General features: G+C 28.8%; 1 long non-coding RNA gene across 2 annotated transcripts; it reads left to right on the top strand.

Moving 5' to 3' along the window:
• Positions 1-293: 293 nt before the first annotated feature.
• LOC118073262 (uncharacterized) lies at positions 294-3,087 on the top strand. 2 transcript variants are annotated; one of them, XR_004691089.1, is made up of 6 exons: positions 294-533; positions 667-736; positions 1,430-1,512; positions 1,786-2,047; positions 2,411-2,565; positions 2,841-3,087. It is a non-coding gene; the product is annotated as an uncharacterized lncRNA (long non-coding RNA). The 2 variants fall into 2 exon arrangements; XR_004691090.1 differs by lacking the exon at positions 667-736.
• The last annotated feature ends 11,959 nt before the right edge of the window (positions 3,088-15,046 follow it).

Genomic DNA, 15,046 nt, shown 5'->3' with positions numbered 1-15,046 from the left:
AATGACAATAGCTAAACATTTGATTAGTTTTTTATTCAAAGGTAAAAAGTTAATTAAAAAAGTTGCATTAATCAAATAAAAAAAAATAAAAAGAAATATGACTTTATTTTTAAGATACTTACTCGAGATATATTTACTACATAACATAGCAAAAATATAAGTCTAAGACGTAATGCTAAGTAATACTATAACAAGTAGGTAAGTGCTGATACTTGTGAAATTCATTTCAGCGACGCCATAAAACGAAAACTAAGGGCCAGTGGGGGATCTGCTCCGACAGCAGAGTGAGGAAGAGAGAGCAGAACGATGCCGGCTGGCAAGCAGATGGCTGCTCCGTTTATTGGTTTATTCGTCGGTAACGGCAACGTGTCCCGCCCGAACTAAGTTTTCTTTGTGTTGTCTAGAATGAATACGACCATGGTGAATATCTACTGTACCCAATCACCTCAGGAAAGAGCATCGTACGTGCCTTGGATACGTGTCAATCATCAAGAGTCAAGAGAATCATTGATAGAGATTCATATTAATGAAAGGTACGTGAAGATAAATTACACTGTGGAATAGACATTTTATGCATATATTATCTCAACATATTAATATATTTATATATTCTTCTTATATAGCTGATTTCATTTGTAATTTTTCATTTGATTTCTTATTTTACAGACATTTATTCATTTTATTTTAAAAACCCTCACATTGGACCCTTTCCTCTTATTGGAATTCAATAATTTATGTAAGTTTTTGTAAAGTTGCATCAGAAATTCAGTTGGAGATCTTGAATATTAACATTATTAGATGTAACTTTATTGTTTAATTGCTAAAAAATATTTAAAAAATGTAAAATATTAATTCTAACTCAAAGAGCCATTTTGCCAAGAATCTTTCGAGAAATAATTAGACGAATAAGTTAGTGAAGATGAGTCCAAGCTTGAAAAAAAAATACAATAGAAAATTAGTTTCAAACTACACCTTTTTCTCTTGTTACATGATGTGGTAGTTGATTACAATCAGAAACCAGCTGATTGGTAAAAGAGATATTGCACACATCCTGTATTCTATTATTTCTGTAATTAAAATTTTTATGATGATTTTACTTTTAGAATCAAAAAATTACAGTAAATTTACTTTTCTTTAATTCAAGATCTTATTCTCGAGGATAATTAAAAATTGAATATCCAATTGGCAGGGAAAAAAAATTAGACAGAAATATGGTAGTAAATTAGTAGATTCCATTTTAACATTTTGTAGTTAAATTTTGAAACATGATTTAAGAATGGAATCTTTTCATGGAATATTATTTTGCTCATAACATTTACAATTGTAGAAATTACACAGTTCAATCTTTTGAATGAGTATTATTACCTGCTTCAATCTTAATGGAAAAATTACCGTCATTACTACATAACTTTGATCTTTTTTGTTTCAGGTGAGCAAAGAGTAACAAGTAACGAGGAATATTACATTAAAGATAATAAAAAAATGTGTAAATGGCAAACAAAAAGCTCAATGGTAAATATGTTCTACTAATATCAATAACTAATTATTAAATTCACATTTACTCACAAGAAAAAAAAAGAAACATCTTCATGTTCAATTTTCATTCATTTTACTTGAACCAGCTGGCTTCAAATAAATTCATAAAAAGGTATTCGTTGCAATTACTTAAAATAATACTCCTCTCTAAGCTTCTCTAGACTACAATGCTACTTTCTCTCTAATGCATGTAATTTATGTATGCAGAAGTAAATTTACACGGTTCATTACTATTTTGTGTTTTTTTAGGTAGAAAATCCTTTAAGCCAAGTAAAATGAGAACTTTGAAGAGGGTAAGAAGAGTCAAAAGTCAAGTGCCTGTTGAGTAAAAGGTCTTGTTGTCATTTGGCAAAGAATTTTGACACTTCAGCATCCATGTTAACGAGTTAACGTAGGCGTCCTAAGCCGATTAAGAGTGGATACACTTCTTGTACAACTTTGTTCATGCATTAAAAGACAAACAGATTTATGCTTAATATAACCATCTGACAAATACGTTAACAAGATGAAGGTAAAAGCTTAGTTTATAATTATCAAAACTCACCAGTTTTTTTAAGTAGATTACGATAAATGAACTAGGGATAAAGATTACTTGTAAATGATCTCTTTTTGCTCCTGTGCAAATGAAAACAAGAGTATGTTCTGCACATTAGCATTTTCTTGGTTATTTTTTAATAAATTCATACTAAGTATTCGATGATGAAAATCTATGACTACTTTAGTGAGAAAAATGGTTATTTAGCAGATGTAATTTTTTTTAATTTGATATTTTACTGTTGAAAACAAGTGCAGTTATGATAAATCTTTAATGCAAACGTCACCATAAATTTAAATAAGCTGCTTAACTAAATTTAATTCTTATCTACTATAACAGGTGTATAATTTCCCGTACGAAAAGCAAACGACAAATTTAGGATACCAAGAAAGTAATGAAACAGTGAAGATAATTATATACTTTTCGATATGACGTAAAGATGAGAATTTAAGGAGTATAACTCAAAACTATCTGCGATATCATCAAAAATTTATGTAAGTAAAATATTTTACTGTAGAATATAAATCCGTACGTTTTATATTTTCAGTCAAGAAGTTTTATTAAAAATTAAAATAAATTTTTTATTAAAATATAGAATTCACACAATTGGTTTAATTATCAATTTTGTGATATTGTTGGTGTTATTAATTTTTTTTTAAATTATCAAAGTTAAAAAATTGATATTTTATCATGACTAATAATATTATGGATTATTCAATATAAATTTCTTTTTTCTTATGTAAAGTTATAATAAGATACTTCTTTACAGTCAAAAGATGATTTTCTCTGCATAAAAAAGAGATTTGTATTTCATTTACGTTGATTACAGCAATTATTAAACTTCATTTAATACTTTTCTATAAAAATAAAAAGTACATAAGTTTCATTACACAGTAAATAAATTCTCCAGGAACGAATTTATTAATCTGCAATGCGTAAAAGTAATTACTGTGAATCAATATAGAAAGTTAGCTTGAACAAATTATATAAATTCCTACTGCTTCCATTTATTTTAATATTATGTATGCTTTTTACAATACGAATATTCAAAGACTATTATAAGTTATTAATGATGTATTTGTTGTCTTAAGAATTGTAATTAACATATTATGATGATGTAATAGAAAACTGTGTTACTGATGATAAAAATATTTCTGGTATATCTCTACAAATAATTAATGAAGAGATGACTAAAAAATGATTTTTATCACTGGGCTTATGAAATACTAATCGTAATGTAAATACAATGTTTAAAAAAAATTTATATTTATATTTAAAGGCCCAGGTAATGTTCTACATCTACCCTGTAGATCCGAATTTGTTTGAAAGGAGGCGACAAATTCGGTTCTAGAGAGGTTTGTGTGGTGCATACAGAGCTACAATGGTCTCGAAAAAATAAATAAATATAAAATCCAAAATAATTGAAAGAGAAAAAAAGCTAATTGCCTTTCAGTAAATAATTAATTGTGCATAATGCATATTAAATGATATTGAGTCATGTTTTTCTTATTATTAAGTAATACAGTAGCACTAGAAAATAATCTTATTACTTTCTAGATAAGATGCAAAGTATGTTAATTGATAGAAGCAGTGTGAAAGACTCATTTTTGTACATTAAAGTTTTTATCAATACTTTAGAAGCTGTGATTATTGTGATAGTATGTAGATTATTAAGTAATATTATATAATAAGAAAAAATTAATATAAGTAAGTGCAGTTAATTAACCGCACTTACTTTCTTGAGTTAAAAATGCGAATCGCATATGCTAATGTTACGTAAACAGAATTCAAATTACTGCTTATGGATCTTAATCAATTGCATTTTTATTATAAAATGCATTAAGTAGACTATGTAAAAAAATTGTTCAATAATAGTAGTACAGTCAATATACATTTTTTTAAAGTTTTTTTTTTATTTTAAAAGAAAATTATAAAAAAACCTTGTTATCCACAACTGTTGTAGACTATTAGCACTTCTAAAAAACATTACTTCTATAAAACTTATAAATAATAATATGTGCAGTTATATATGAGTAGTACATATTTATTTAAATAATCGAAATTGTATTTTTAAGAAATACATTTGTATCTATATCGATTTTTGAATTTTGACTGGAGACTGTTACTGAATCTACTGTTGATAATGTAGAAATTTTTTTTTTTGAATCTCAGATGCACTGATTTTATTGATTAAAAATGAACATTTTTTACTTCAAAGTTTCTAATCATTATTAAATATCGATAAAAAAAGTTTTAACATATTATTTATTATAAAATTTCAAATCAGAAAATATTTTTCATTAATATTTCTGTGACTAATAATTATGAATGATGTCTAGCGTTCAATTAATTGCTACTGTTTGAAAAATGTCTTGCATATTATTCTAACTTTCATAGTTTCATATCAATCAAAATACTGCTACAATTTGTGCCACAATCAATATCATGATTATACTACGAGTTATGAAAACAACTCTTGCATTCTTCACTGACATGAGTGTACATAAGTTTAATAGACACATATTTATATTCTCTTGTCATAAAAATAGAAATCTAAAAATAAAATAAAATTCAATTATTCACTTACTCTATGACATTATGTTATGTTCGGGTCAGTAGCAATCTAGTAAGTGCAAGAGAAAGGAGTTTATGAACTCACACAAGCATTGTAAAAAAAACTATCAATAAGATCTTAGTAAAAGCAGCAGCCTTGACTATGGAATTATTGCTAAATCACATGGTAATTGATGAATTAGTACAACGTTTTTTACATGCATATATATGTTCATAGTAGAGATTAACAATGATAAAAACGTTTGGACATTAATCTTGCATTGTTTTGATAAACAAACCAATTTCAGACCAAAAGTCCAATGAACAATGAAAAAATTGAAGGATAAATTTTAGTCAAATCTTTACAATTTCAACTATAAAATTTTATTTATAAGAATAACTTGAACAATTTAAAATTACTTCTTTATTGTATTGTTTTGAAATATCAACATTTTATTACTTGCTCCAATGTTGCTCCATTAACCATTTTTGAGCAACGTATGCAGGCTGATCAAATTTTCATTATTCATTTCATTTCAAGAATCTGTTCGAAATTTTTATTTGAAAAACTTTTCCATCAATAATTTTGTATATTCTTTGTATTTAATATGATAAAAAAAAAACTCAGTTATAACAAATCGTACACAATGCGAGATCTACGTTCACACGAGAAGAAAGAACAGGGTGGATGCGTAAACATCTTGGCGACTTCAATTCTAAATTTACATCTATAGCGTGAGGGCAAACATGAAGATTAATGATTTATATGCCAAGGAAAGTGTATATTGCCTGCTGATGGTAGCTTTACGCGAGGAATTCTACGGTAGACATCTAACGTAATATTCTGTTTTTGTCATATAATTTTTCACAGAGCAAATGCTCATACCGTTGTTTTAATCAACATTAATTCTTTATCGAGTCATCAATGTTCTTATCTCTATCAACCTTAATAACCACACATTTGATCGCTAGAAAGCAAATCAAAGTCAATCATTTGTTAAATGTATAAAAAAAAATGTTATAAGAAATGTGAGTAGAAAATTAAATAAAAATTTGTCATTAGTTATAGAACAAAAAAATCGTTTTTCATAGTCATGATAATAATAATAGAAAATGGGATGTTGAGTTCTTAGTAGTAAAAGAATTTAAGAAATTTTGCTGACGCAGTTGTATTTTTTTTTGCAAATTCTAAGACAAGAAAATTAATTTGGGCGAATGATATGTTTAGAAAAAATGACCTATCCTTTTTTTCTGACAGATATGAATAGTGATTAATTTCCCACATAATTTTTTTTTTCAACCAAAACATAAAATATCACTTTTTAATTATTTTATTTAATAAAATGAAAAAAATGTATAGTTATTTTTTTCAATCATTATCATCAACAAATTATTTATTTTCCAGCTCTTTATCTTGGAAACGAATGATCACAAATGATTATAAATATGATTTTAAATGAGGGAAAGCTTTAGAAAAAAAACACATGATCTATCAATTGAATCGATCATTTCAGATGTTTTTGTTTTGCTTGTATAAAATGCTGTGAAATCGATCCTGTATTGATCTCAAATAAGAAGGCACGCATAGATCGGTCAGAAATGACGAACTGCGTTGCCGCTGTTGTGTGGTTTGTAATATTAATGATGACTCGGCTCAACTCACTCAAATGACGTCTGTCGGACCTATCGACTTCGATGCAATTTCGTATTCCATCAGCCAGAGAACTGGGATCGTGACGTTAAATCTCTTTCATAATGTCAATCGTCTCGAGTTCATCATATTTTCAACTTATGGACTTGAACTTGATTTACCACACCTACTACACGATCGTTTCTTCATACTTTTCATGTTTCCTTCCCTCATCATGTTCGTACTTCCTCAAGAACACGTGTTTGTACAAAAAACACAGTCATTTTTTAAATTTAATTGAGAAGTTGATGGATAATTGACTTCAAAAGTATTTGTTTATTTTGAATTTTCTTATAAACTTGTAAATTCTGGGTATTATACTTATTTGTTTCTCATTACATGGATTAAATTTCATCAACAAACAGGATATATCCATCTAACTTTGGTCAATCCTAGTTCAACAGTGATGTTAGCTAGCATACTTTTCTATGGAATACATTCAAAAAACATCAACTATTGCAGAAAAGCCAAGTATTTTTTCATCACAACCAACAGGAATTTTTGGAATAATTATTTGCTATTCATCTGATTTACTTTGAGTGATGATGATCCAAGACTACCCAGGACAATTTCACTGCTCCTAATGGCAGAGTAAAACCTCCTGTGAAGCTTGTATCAAAAAGGTATCAAGATTTTGACTGACAACGAACTAAATTTTCCTGGAGTTCAACACCACAAATCATCATGAAATTGCAACAAAAATGAGAAAAACAACCATCTTGTATTATTGATCTTTTGGAAAAAAATACTTCAACCCTACATGATTGTTTCCATTGTATTAAAAAATCAATGCTAGAGAAAAACGAATTTCCCTCAGACCCTAGGCGGTCTTTGGTTCTAAGTAAAAGTATGTATAGCTTGAAATATTCAATTATACTCCTTTTTATATAGGTTATTATTGTGTGCTGCGTAGGTCAGCTTGAATAATAATGGCAGAACTCCCTTTTTCGCGTTATTCCGGCCTTCTGGATATGAACATTCGCCTCCTGCTGGAACAGTAGCTGCTAGATTTCCTATGGAAGGGATGAAAGTGCAAGGGGAGAGAGTGGAAAAAGCTGTAGAAATGCTAGCATAGAATAACCCCTCCTTTCTTTTCATTCCCTACCAATAGACGCATCTCCTTGTAACATCGCGCATCGCCGGTTCAGAAACGTAGCTCAGCATACAGCCGCGACTCTCCAAGCACTTTCCTCTTCACCCACTAGTCAAACCAAAACTCGGCATGATTAATGATCACAAGCAAGGAGCTCCGTGCTTCAAACAACAAACTTTTCCCAAGGAACGCCAAAGAATATAGGAAAAAAATATATGAGAAAGAAGGGAACTCTTTTTCTTCACATCTACCCTTCAGCCGACTAATACCTCGGGCTCCTTCATTCTATCGGCCTTTCATTTCTTTTTCCCCCCGTACAAAAGCTAGCAGCCAGCGTTTTCTTCTTTTCTGCTTATATAGTCTCTCTTGCTTTCTATGCTATCGCTGCTGTTCTTTTTTATCTTTTTTATTCTTCAGGATACTATCAGTGTATGACATTGGAACCGTCAGATTGGAGTCCATAAAAAATCGTTTCTCTGCTTTGGCTATTTCGATTTTTCCTTTTTTCATAAAATAATATCTCGGTAAAAACTTAATTGAATTTTTTTTACATTACCCTGCTGAAGTAAATACATTCATAATTGTATTGGAAGACTTTGAGATCATTTTTACTCCGTTTGGTGATTGTGGATTTCAACAAAAGTATCGACAAATTGATTGATGCAAATAGATCTCAATTTGTAAAGTCATTTCATCCAAATAATTTCAACTACATTTACAAAAATCTCTGAGTAAAAAATACTATGGTACCTTAGGTAGATCAGAAACAAATCCAGAATTCTGATCAAAAGTACTAAAGTTTTGTCCCAAACTGCGGTGCTAATTTCCACTCAATAATTTTTTCATTATAGTAATGTTACCCTGGAATAAATTTCTTCCATTTTATTTTATTGATTGGAATTTTCGTATCAAACTGTTCACTGGACAGCATTTCATTTCTTGACTATCAACTTGAAGAGGTATCTGCTAATATTCTTCCAAAAGTATCACAAATGTAACTCAATTTATTTTAGGAAAATTCTTCGGACATCCCGTTAATATAAGCATCTCATAATTTTACCGGATATACGCTATTTCCATTTATATATACCCCAACGTCCATACATAGCATACGTGAAGTAGAGAGTGTGGGCCCCAACCAACAAGATGACGTAAGCACTTGCAGAAAAGATTGCTTCGTCATTTATATATCCAAAAGGGAGATTAGCAGTGTTATGTACAGTGACGAAAATGTGATATCTCCAAAGCTACATTTATTTATCAAAATATATAAATGCATATAAAAACACAATTAAACACTTCCAATAATACATCCTATCTTCAAAGAAATGAGGTTTTTTTTGATGGTCAATATTGATTATAATTTGTATAATAGAAATATTAATTAGATTTGCCCAAAAAATGATTAGTCTTTTTCGAATTTTTTTCTCCAAAAGTCCTTGGCATATCTTGCTATCATCAACGAATCGTCGTAAACTGTTTCTTGTGTAGCATATATGTATTTATATATATATAATATAAAAGTATATACGAAGCCGACTGGCGTGTGCTATTTGATGACTAATGATGTACCTTTAGCTCTGACTAACTGAATTGAAGCGCCTCAGAATTGTATGCTGACAATCAACATAGTATTATATTTACGTGCACAGTGCGGTTTAATCTCACATGATAAATACTTTATAATATTAAATATATTATAAATAATCTAATGCTACTATACATAACAATATACAAACTGGTGAAAGGTATTTGTTACAATACACCACTGTCCCAGAATGGTATTGAAAGAGTATAATTTTATCAAAGAAAAAAAGTATCTGTTGATTGAAAAAAATTAATTTGTATGAATGAATTTCCTGATGTTATTAGTTCATATAAATAATAAATTATAAATTTTTTTTTTCATTTAATCAACCATGTTTTTCATTTCAAGTTGACGTAAAAAAAGATGTATACAAGATATTTTTAAAGATACAGAGCACTGATATGACATTTCTTATGTATAGACATTTATGAATATATGAAAAAAAAGAAGCTTTGGATATATTGCATAATTACATTAGAATAAAATAATTTATCGTAACTTTGACTTATTCACAAGTATATATAGTGAATAGATTATAATTTATAATTGTACTGTCAAAGAACATATTTTCAATCAATTATTGTTCTTTTTTACATATCTAATTACTCCAATCATAAGCTCATGTTTACATGATGACGATCAATCAATATAATTACACTCATTTTAATAAATGTACCTACTGCTGGTTTTAATGAATTATTAATAATTTTTTTAAGACTCGATAAAATAAATAATTACTTCTTTTATTTTTATTATTTATTACTAGAATAATTGACAAGTAACAAATTTTTTTGTTTTTAAATCATTTTCACTTCCGAAATATATATTTTTTTTAATTTTCACTCTTTTATTTTAGATATTATCATTTTTTTTTTTTGAAAAGCAAAAAAAAGATATTTCTTTTGTAAAAATGTCCAAGTGTGATGTAATGAATTTTTGTTGCAGAAAAGTGTATATCGGACTTTTAGCTTCGTTAGCAATTTTATCCCACCCTCAAAAATAAAAGGGAACGTAAAAAGAAAAAAGTAATAGTCATACCTGTATATATCGGTACCTTGAAGGTTTTGGTCCCACTGAATTTGATTAACGATCGTGGTCCTGTAGACATGGTGGGTGGCACATGCCTTTGTGACAGCACGGCTGCTTCAGCACTTCTCGACATTGCCACCGGCATCTCATACAGATTATTATAACTCACGAGATTGTGGCTTCTTTTACTTTTATCTATATCAACCATCTGCTAACCGGTAAATATTGTCGTATTGATTACTCATACATTCAGCACCTCTACGATTTACCAATACAATAATGGCTTGCGAACATCAGCATTTGCACCACAATTATCATCTCTTATCAGATCATTTTCTTATACTTTCTCACGCTCTACAATAACAACAAAATTTAATTTATAATTAAAAACAAAAAAAAAAACCAATTCTTTGATAATGTTTTATAAAATTTTTTTCTTGGATTGAATGTTAGAAAAAAAAATTATTTGAAAAGAATTTTAATATTAAATTATAGATACAGTTTCTCTGACGAGTCTTATCTAAACGTATATTTCAGACTTGTAATATATATGTGTCTGGCGATACATTTCGCATACATGTCTTGCAAACTGACAGCTTTCCAAGAGTCTCAGCATGTCTTGTAGAATTTTTCAGAATAAAATTTTCGTCTTGGAATTTTTTGATATGCTCTCAAGATTTGGTACCTACATAAATTTAACGTCAAAATAATAAATAATTGATCCTCAGTATCAAAATAGTTCTCAGCATAATAAGAAATATTTCATGTTACAATTATTTACTACAAAGTAATTAAACTATTTTATCTGAAATAACATTGTCATCATAATTTTTTAAAGCATACTATATTACTTTAAAAAGCATTTAAAATACTGATTATGTTTTAATTTTTTATTTAAAAAAATATTGAGTAAAAATTATCCTACACAATAAGGTAATTGAAAATATCTAGTCTCATTTCTAAAAATGATAATTTTTAATCAATATTGTTTCCAATCTTGCAACAAAACTAATTTCAGTCGCATTCAATTGCTTTTGTTACAATAATTGCGTTTCAGGTTTCAATCATTGTTTTGTGATAAATAACTTTAATTAAAAAACAATCAACTGTCAATCATCAAAAATTTTGGAGCCAACACTTGAAATAAAGCTCCATTTTTCAATCTCCAACCAAGTGTGATTTTAATCAACCAAAAGGAATATATTTTTATGAAATAATTTTCCAAAAAATTGAGGGGAGAAAATAATTGGACTAAATAGGTAAATAAATAAAAAAAAAACCACAATCATTAATTTACTCTTGGATCAATTCGATGTCAAAGACAATATGAGGTTCTGAGCTGGAGGAAACCATCGCGTATTTATGGTGAGAAAGAAATTCAGTTCAACACATGAAAGATCAGGGGAGATGAGAAAAGTGGATGAAAAGGACAAAGGTAATTCTGACGAGGGTATATGTGCTTTACATTGGCAGGCGTGGCCGCAGGGGTAGCAAAAGAGCTCAGAGGTTTCCAAAAGATCGCTGATTGGTTCATAGTTCTGCCGACGGCGGCTTCGACCTTTATTCATTTTTTCTCTCCCCCTTTTGCCCCTAAATTTCACGGAACTCAGTCAAAAATGTTACTGCATTCCACCATTTCTAATCTTAGTTTTTTATCGTAAATATATCTATCCAAAAGAACATATACCAATTCAATCTGATTCTTTACCATCTAAAAGCTCAATAATTTATTATATCAAGTCAACCAACCGACAACTTAATTAATAAAAAAATATTTACATGTATTTAAAGAGTCGTTTTATCAAAATAAGATCGAGAGTATTTTTTTTGGAGTTAATAAAGTGAAAAATATACTTGACATTACATTAGTTTTGAATTTGAATGCTCAAATATCCAAGATGATAAATGATAAGAAAAACTGACGATTAAGATTATTCGATAATATAATTGCCATCGTCGTGGCTGCAGGAAAAATCGCGATAGCTTTTACAGAAGATGTAATGTTGCTGAGGATGGAAGCGACAGAGAGGGTGACTGGCACCATTGCCAGATTCTCTGATGGGTGATTGATTCACGTTGAATGATTAAAGAATGTTAAAGGCAGGAGACGAGCAGACAGGATGTGGTTGCCCGTGGAATAATAGCGTTCGATAGATTCATCAAAGTTTGTGAAAAAACTTTTAGCGCTTTTACCTAACTTGATAGTGAATAAAGTATAGATGAATTATCGATGTTAAACCTCATCCTCTGATGCAACTTTAATATATAAAAATTTACTTAGACTTTTTATTTTCAGTCTATTATGAGTTGCACTGAGAAGTGTAGCAATGTCATGAGTATATATTTTTTTATTAAATTCCATAAAAAATTTTTTGATTAATTGTTATAGTTTGCTTATTCAATGTCATAAAATTTTATAAATGTAAACAATTTTTAAATTTTATCAGATCATTTGTTGAAACCAGGAAATTTGTTGATTTAAAGGTCATATTATTTATTAAAAAATCATTGGTAAAAAATGATTGGTCAATATGTTACATATGTTTATGAGAACCTTGAAATAGAAATAATAAGTAATTTTTTAAACGATTGACAAAAAGTTATTGGTCGGACATGATTGAATAACAATGCAATGCAATACCTATAGATATTGAAAAATATTGCAATCCTATTATTTTTCGAATTTTTTGTTAAAGAAACATGGATCATACCTATCTAATCAGTTGCTCACTCATGTTCTTTTTATTCAGCAACATATTGAACTATAATCGAGGTTTACAACTAACGTGACATAACAAAAATATTAAGAACATTACAATCGATAAGTTTTTTTTTTAATGTAAAAATTGAATTAGTTTAAAAGTTTTTAATCGTATTAGACATTATTTTAATAAAACTATTTCTTGTCGGTTTTTTAGATACTATTTTTATTTTCAGGTTGACTATTATTCTGGATATTTAGTTCAATATGGACTTTGAGTTGATGATGATGCAGAATGTTTTAATGGAAATTTTTAACCAATGAACTCTCTTGGACATCAATTTCAAGTTCAAGTGAAATATCTTCAAGTGAGTTATCAAAATTCATGTGAAGCTCTTATTGGATGTCCTGAGGCTGGTTCTAATCTTGGCTACCAAATGGAGTTCCAGTCGAAAGCAATACAGGATGTTCTGGATGTTCACCGATGGATTGATGATACTAAAAGTAAATATTTTAAAACTTATACAGTTAAATAAAATAATGAAGTAGAAAGGTAATTGAAAATTTTTTATAGTGTTGAATAAATTACTTGAAAATAAAAATAATTGATTGTTATTCATAGTGCAGCAATAGATTATTATGAGAAATAAGTTTGTCTCACTTATTGGAAAATTGTTTGAAAAATGGTTGGATATAATTCATAGATAATTTAAATTCAATTATATTTCATTGACTTTAGTCTTCAAAAGATACCTACACCTACTATTTAGTAATAATCTAGAATATTAAACTCCAAAAAAGACTAATGGGAAAAATTTCTAATTATACATTTTCTGTCCAAAGCATATAATTTAGGAAGTGATGATCGATGAATTTTATTGGAAAAGACTTCCTCTTATTGCTTAATCCACTACTAAAGAAAAAAATTGTTTTTTAAAAAAAAGTTTCTACCACCAAAAATATTTACTCTTCAATATTTAACTGAAAATATACTTAAAAGTACAATGACTCATCAAAAGATTCTTCAACAGCAAAAATAGGCAAAATTGGATGTTCATGGTTGAAAAAGATGAAGAAAAGATAGGATTTTACCATATTTTTCTGCAAGTGAAAGGGTTGCTGTGTGCATATTCTCAGGGATCAGCATCCGATCTTGCATATAGATTTGGAAAGTTGAAAAATTTTCAGCTTGTAAATAGTAAAAATGCAAATCAAGCGGAACCAGTCTCCTTTGTAGTAGCATTGCAGGATACCATGGTAAATAATAGCAGTAGCCTAGTAGCTAACATTTGGCAAAGGGTTAGACGTTGGCCTGTAGTAGCCAAAGGGTTACCTTTGACGTTGCTACCACTAAAAATTGCTATTGCTGGCTGGGACACGCCTGATTGATTGTCATGCGAATCGAATTTCTCTCTCGGTGGCAATAGTCAAGAATTCTTACAAGAGATACAGGATGTAGGAAGTAGTTAAAGTAATTGAATTCTTTTCATTTTGCTGAAAACTTTATCTAAAAAAGTGTGCATTACTCTGATGAAAATACTTCCAAGTTTTCTTTTTCATTGTTTCATCTTGACTTTTACAGTTTTAATGAAAAATTGTTGCTACTTATTTCATCAATACCTAAATAAATAAAAATCTTAAAAATTCAATTGAAAAAAAATTGCATTAAAAGTTGAAGTTCCTTATTCTGAAATGAATGATAAACTCTAGAAAGTTTTATGTAAGGGGATTACACTTAATTTCTATAGAAGTAAGGATTATAATTCTAACAGGATGCAAAGAAGCAGAAATAAAAGGACTTCAATTTTCACTTAATAAATTTACTTATGTAATATTTATTTATTATATAAATATTTTCTTAGATTTATTTTCTCAAAATTAATTTCAAGTTAATTATCAATTTATCATGTAACTGTATAATAGATTATTTATTCTCTTTCAAACATTACATAACTACACAACTCTGCAAATATTTTTCAACTCAGACACATGGAAAAAATTACTTCACATAGAAGTCTAAACAGCTTTACCTCAAAGATTTCTGTGAGGGAAAATTAAAATAAAGAATTTATTACATCTACCAGACATTGCAAGGGAAAAATAAACAGTTTACCAGAAAATCAAGATGTTTGAGAAATAGTTGCACACACGTGCTATAAGACAGCTTGGTATATTGGTGAAAATCCCTAGGCGCCAACTAACAGTTACTCCATCTCCTCATGGGCTGTGAGAATTGCATTTTAATATTTTCATGGTACTTGTGGAGCTAAGACGTCAAATTAACAATAAATACTAAAATTTGCGGCTCTGACTCTTTAATC

Source organism: Chelonus insularis, unplaced genomic scaffold (assembly GCF_013357705.1).
Source record: "Chelonus insularis isolate UGA/USDA-ARS -01 unplaced genomic scaffold, ASM1335770v1 scaffold_277_pilon, whole genome shotgun sequence".
Lineage (NCBI taxonomy): Eukaryota > Metazoa > Arthropoda > Insecta > Hymenoptera > Braconidae > Chelonus > Chelonus insularis.
Note: the sequence above shows the minus strand (reverse complement) of the source record. Positions and strands in the feature narration are given on the sequence as shown.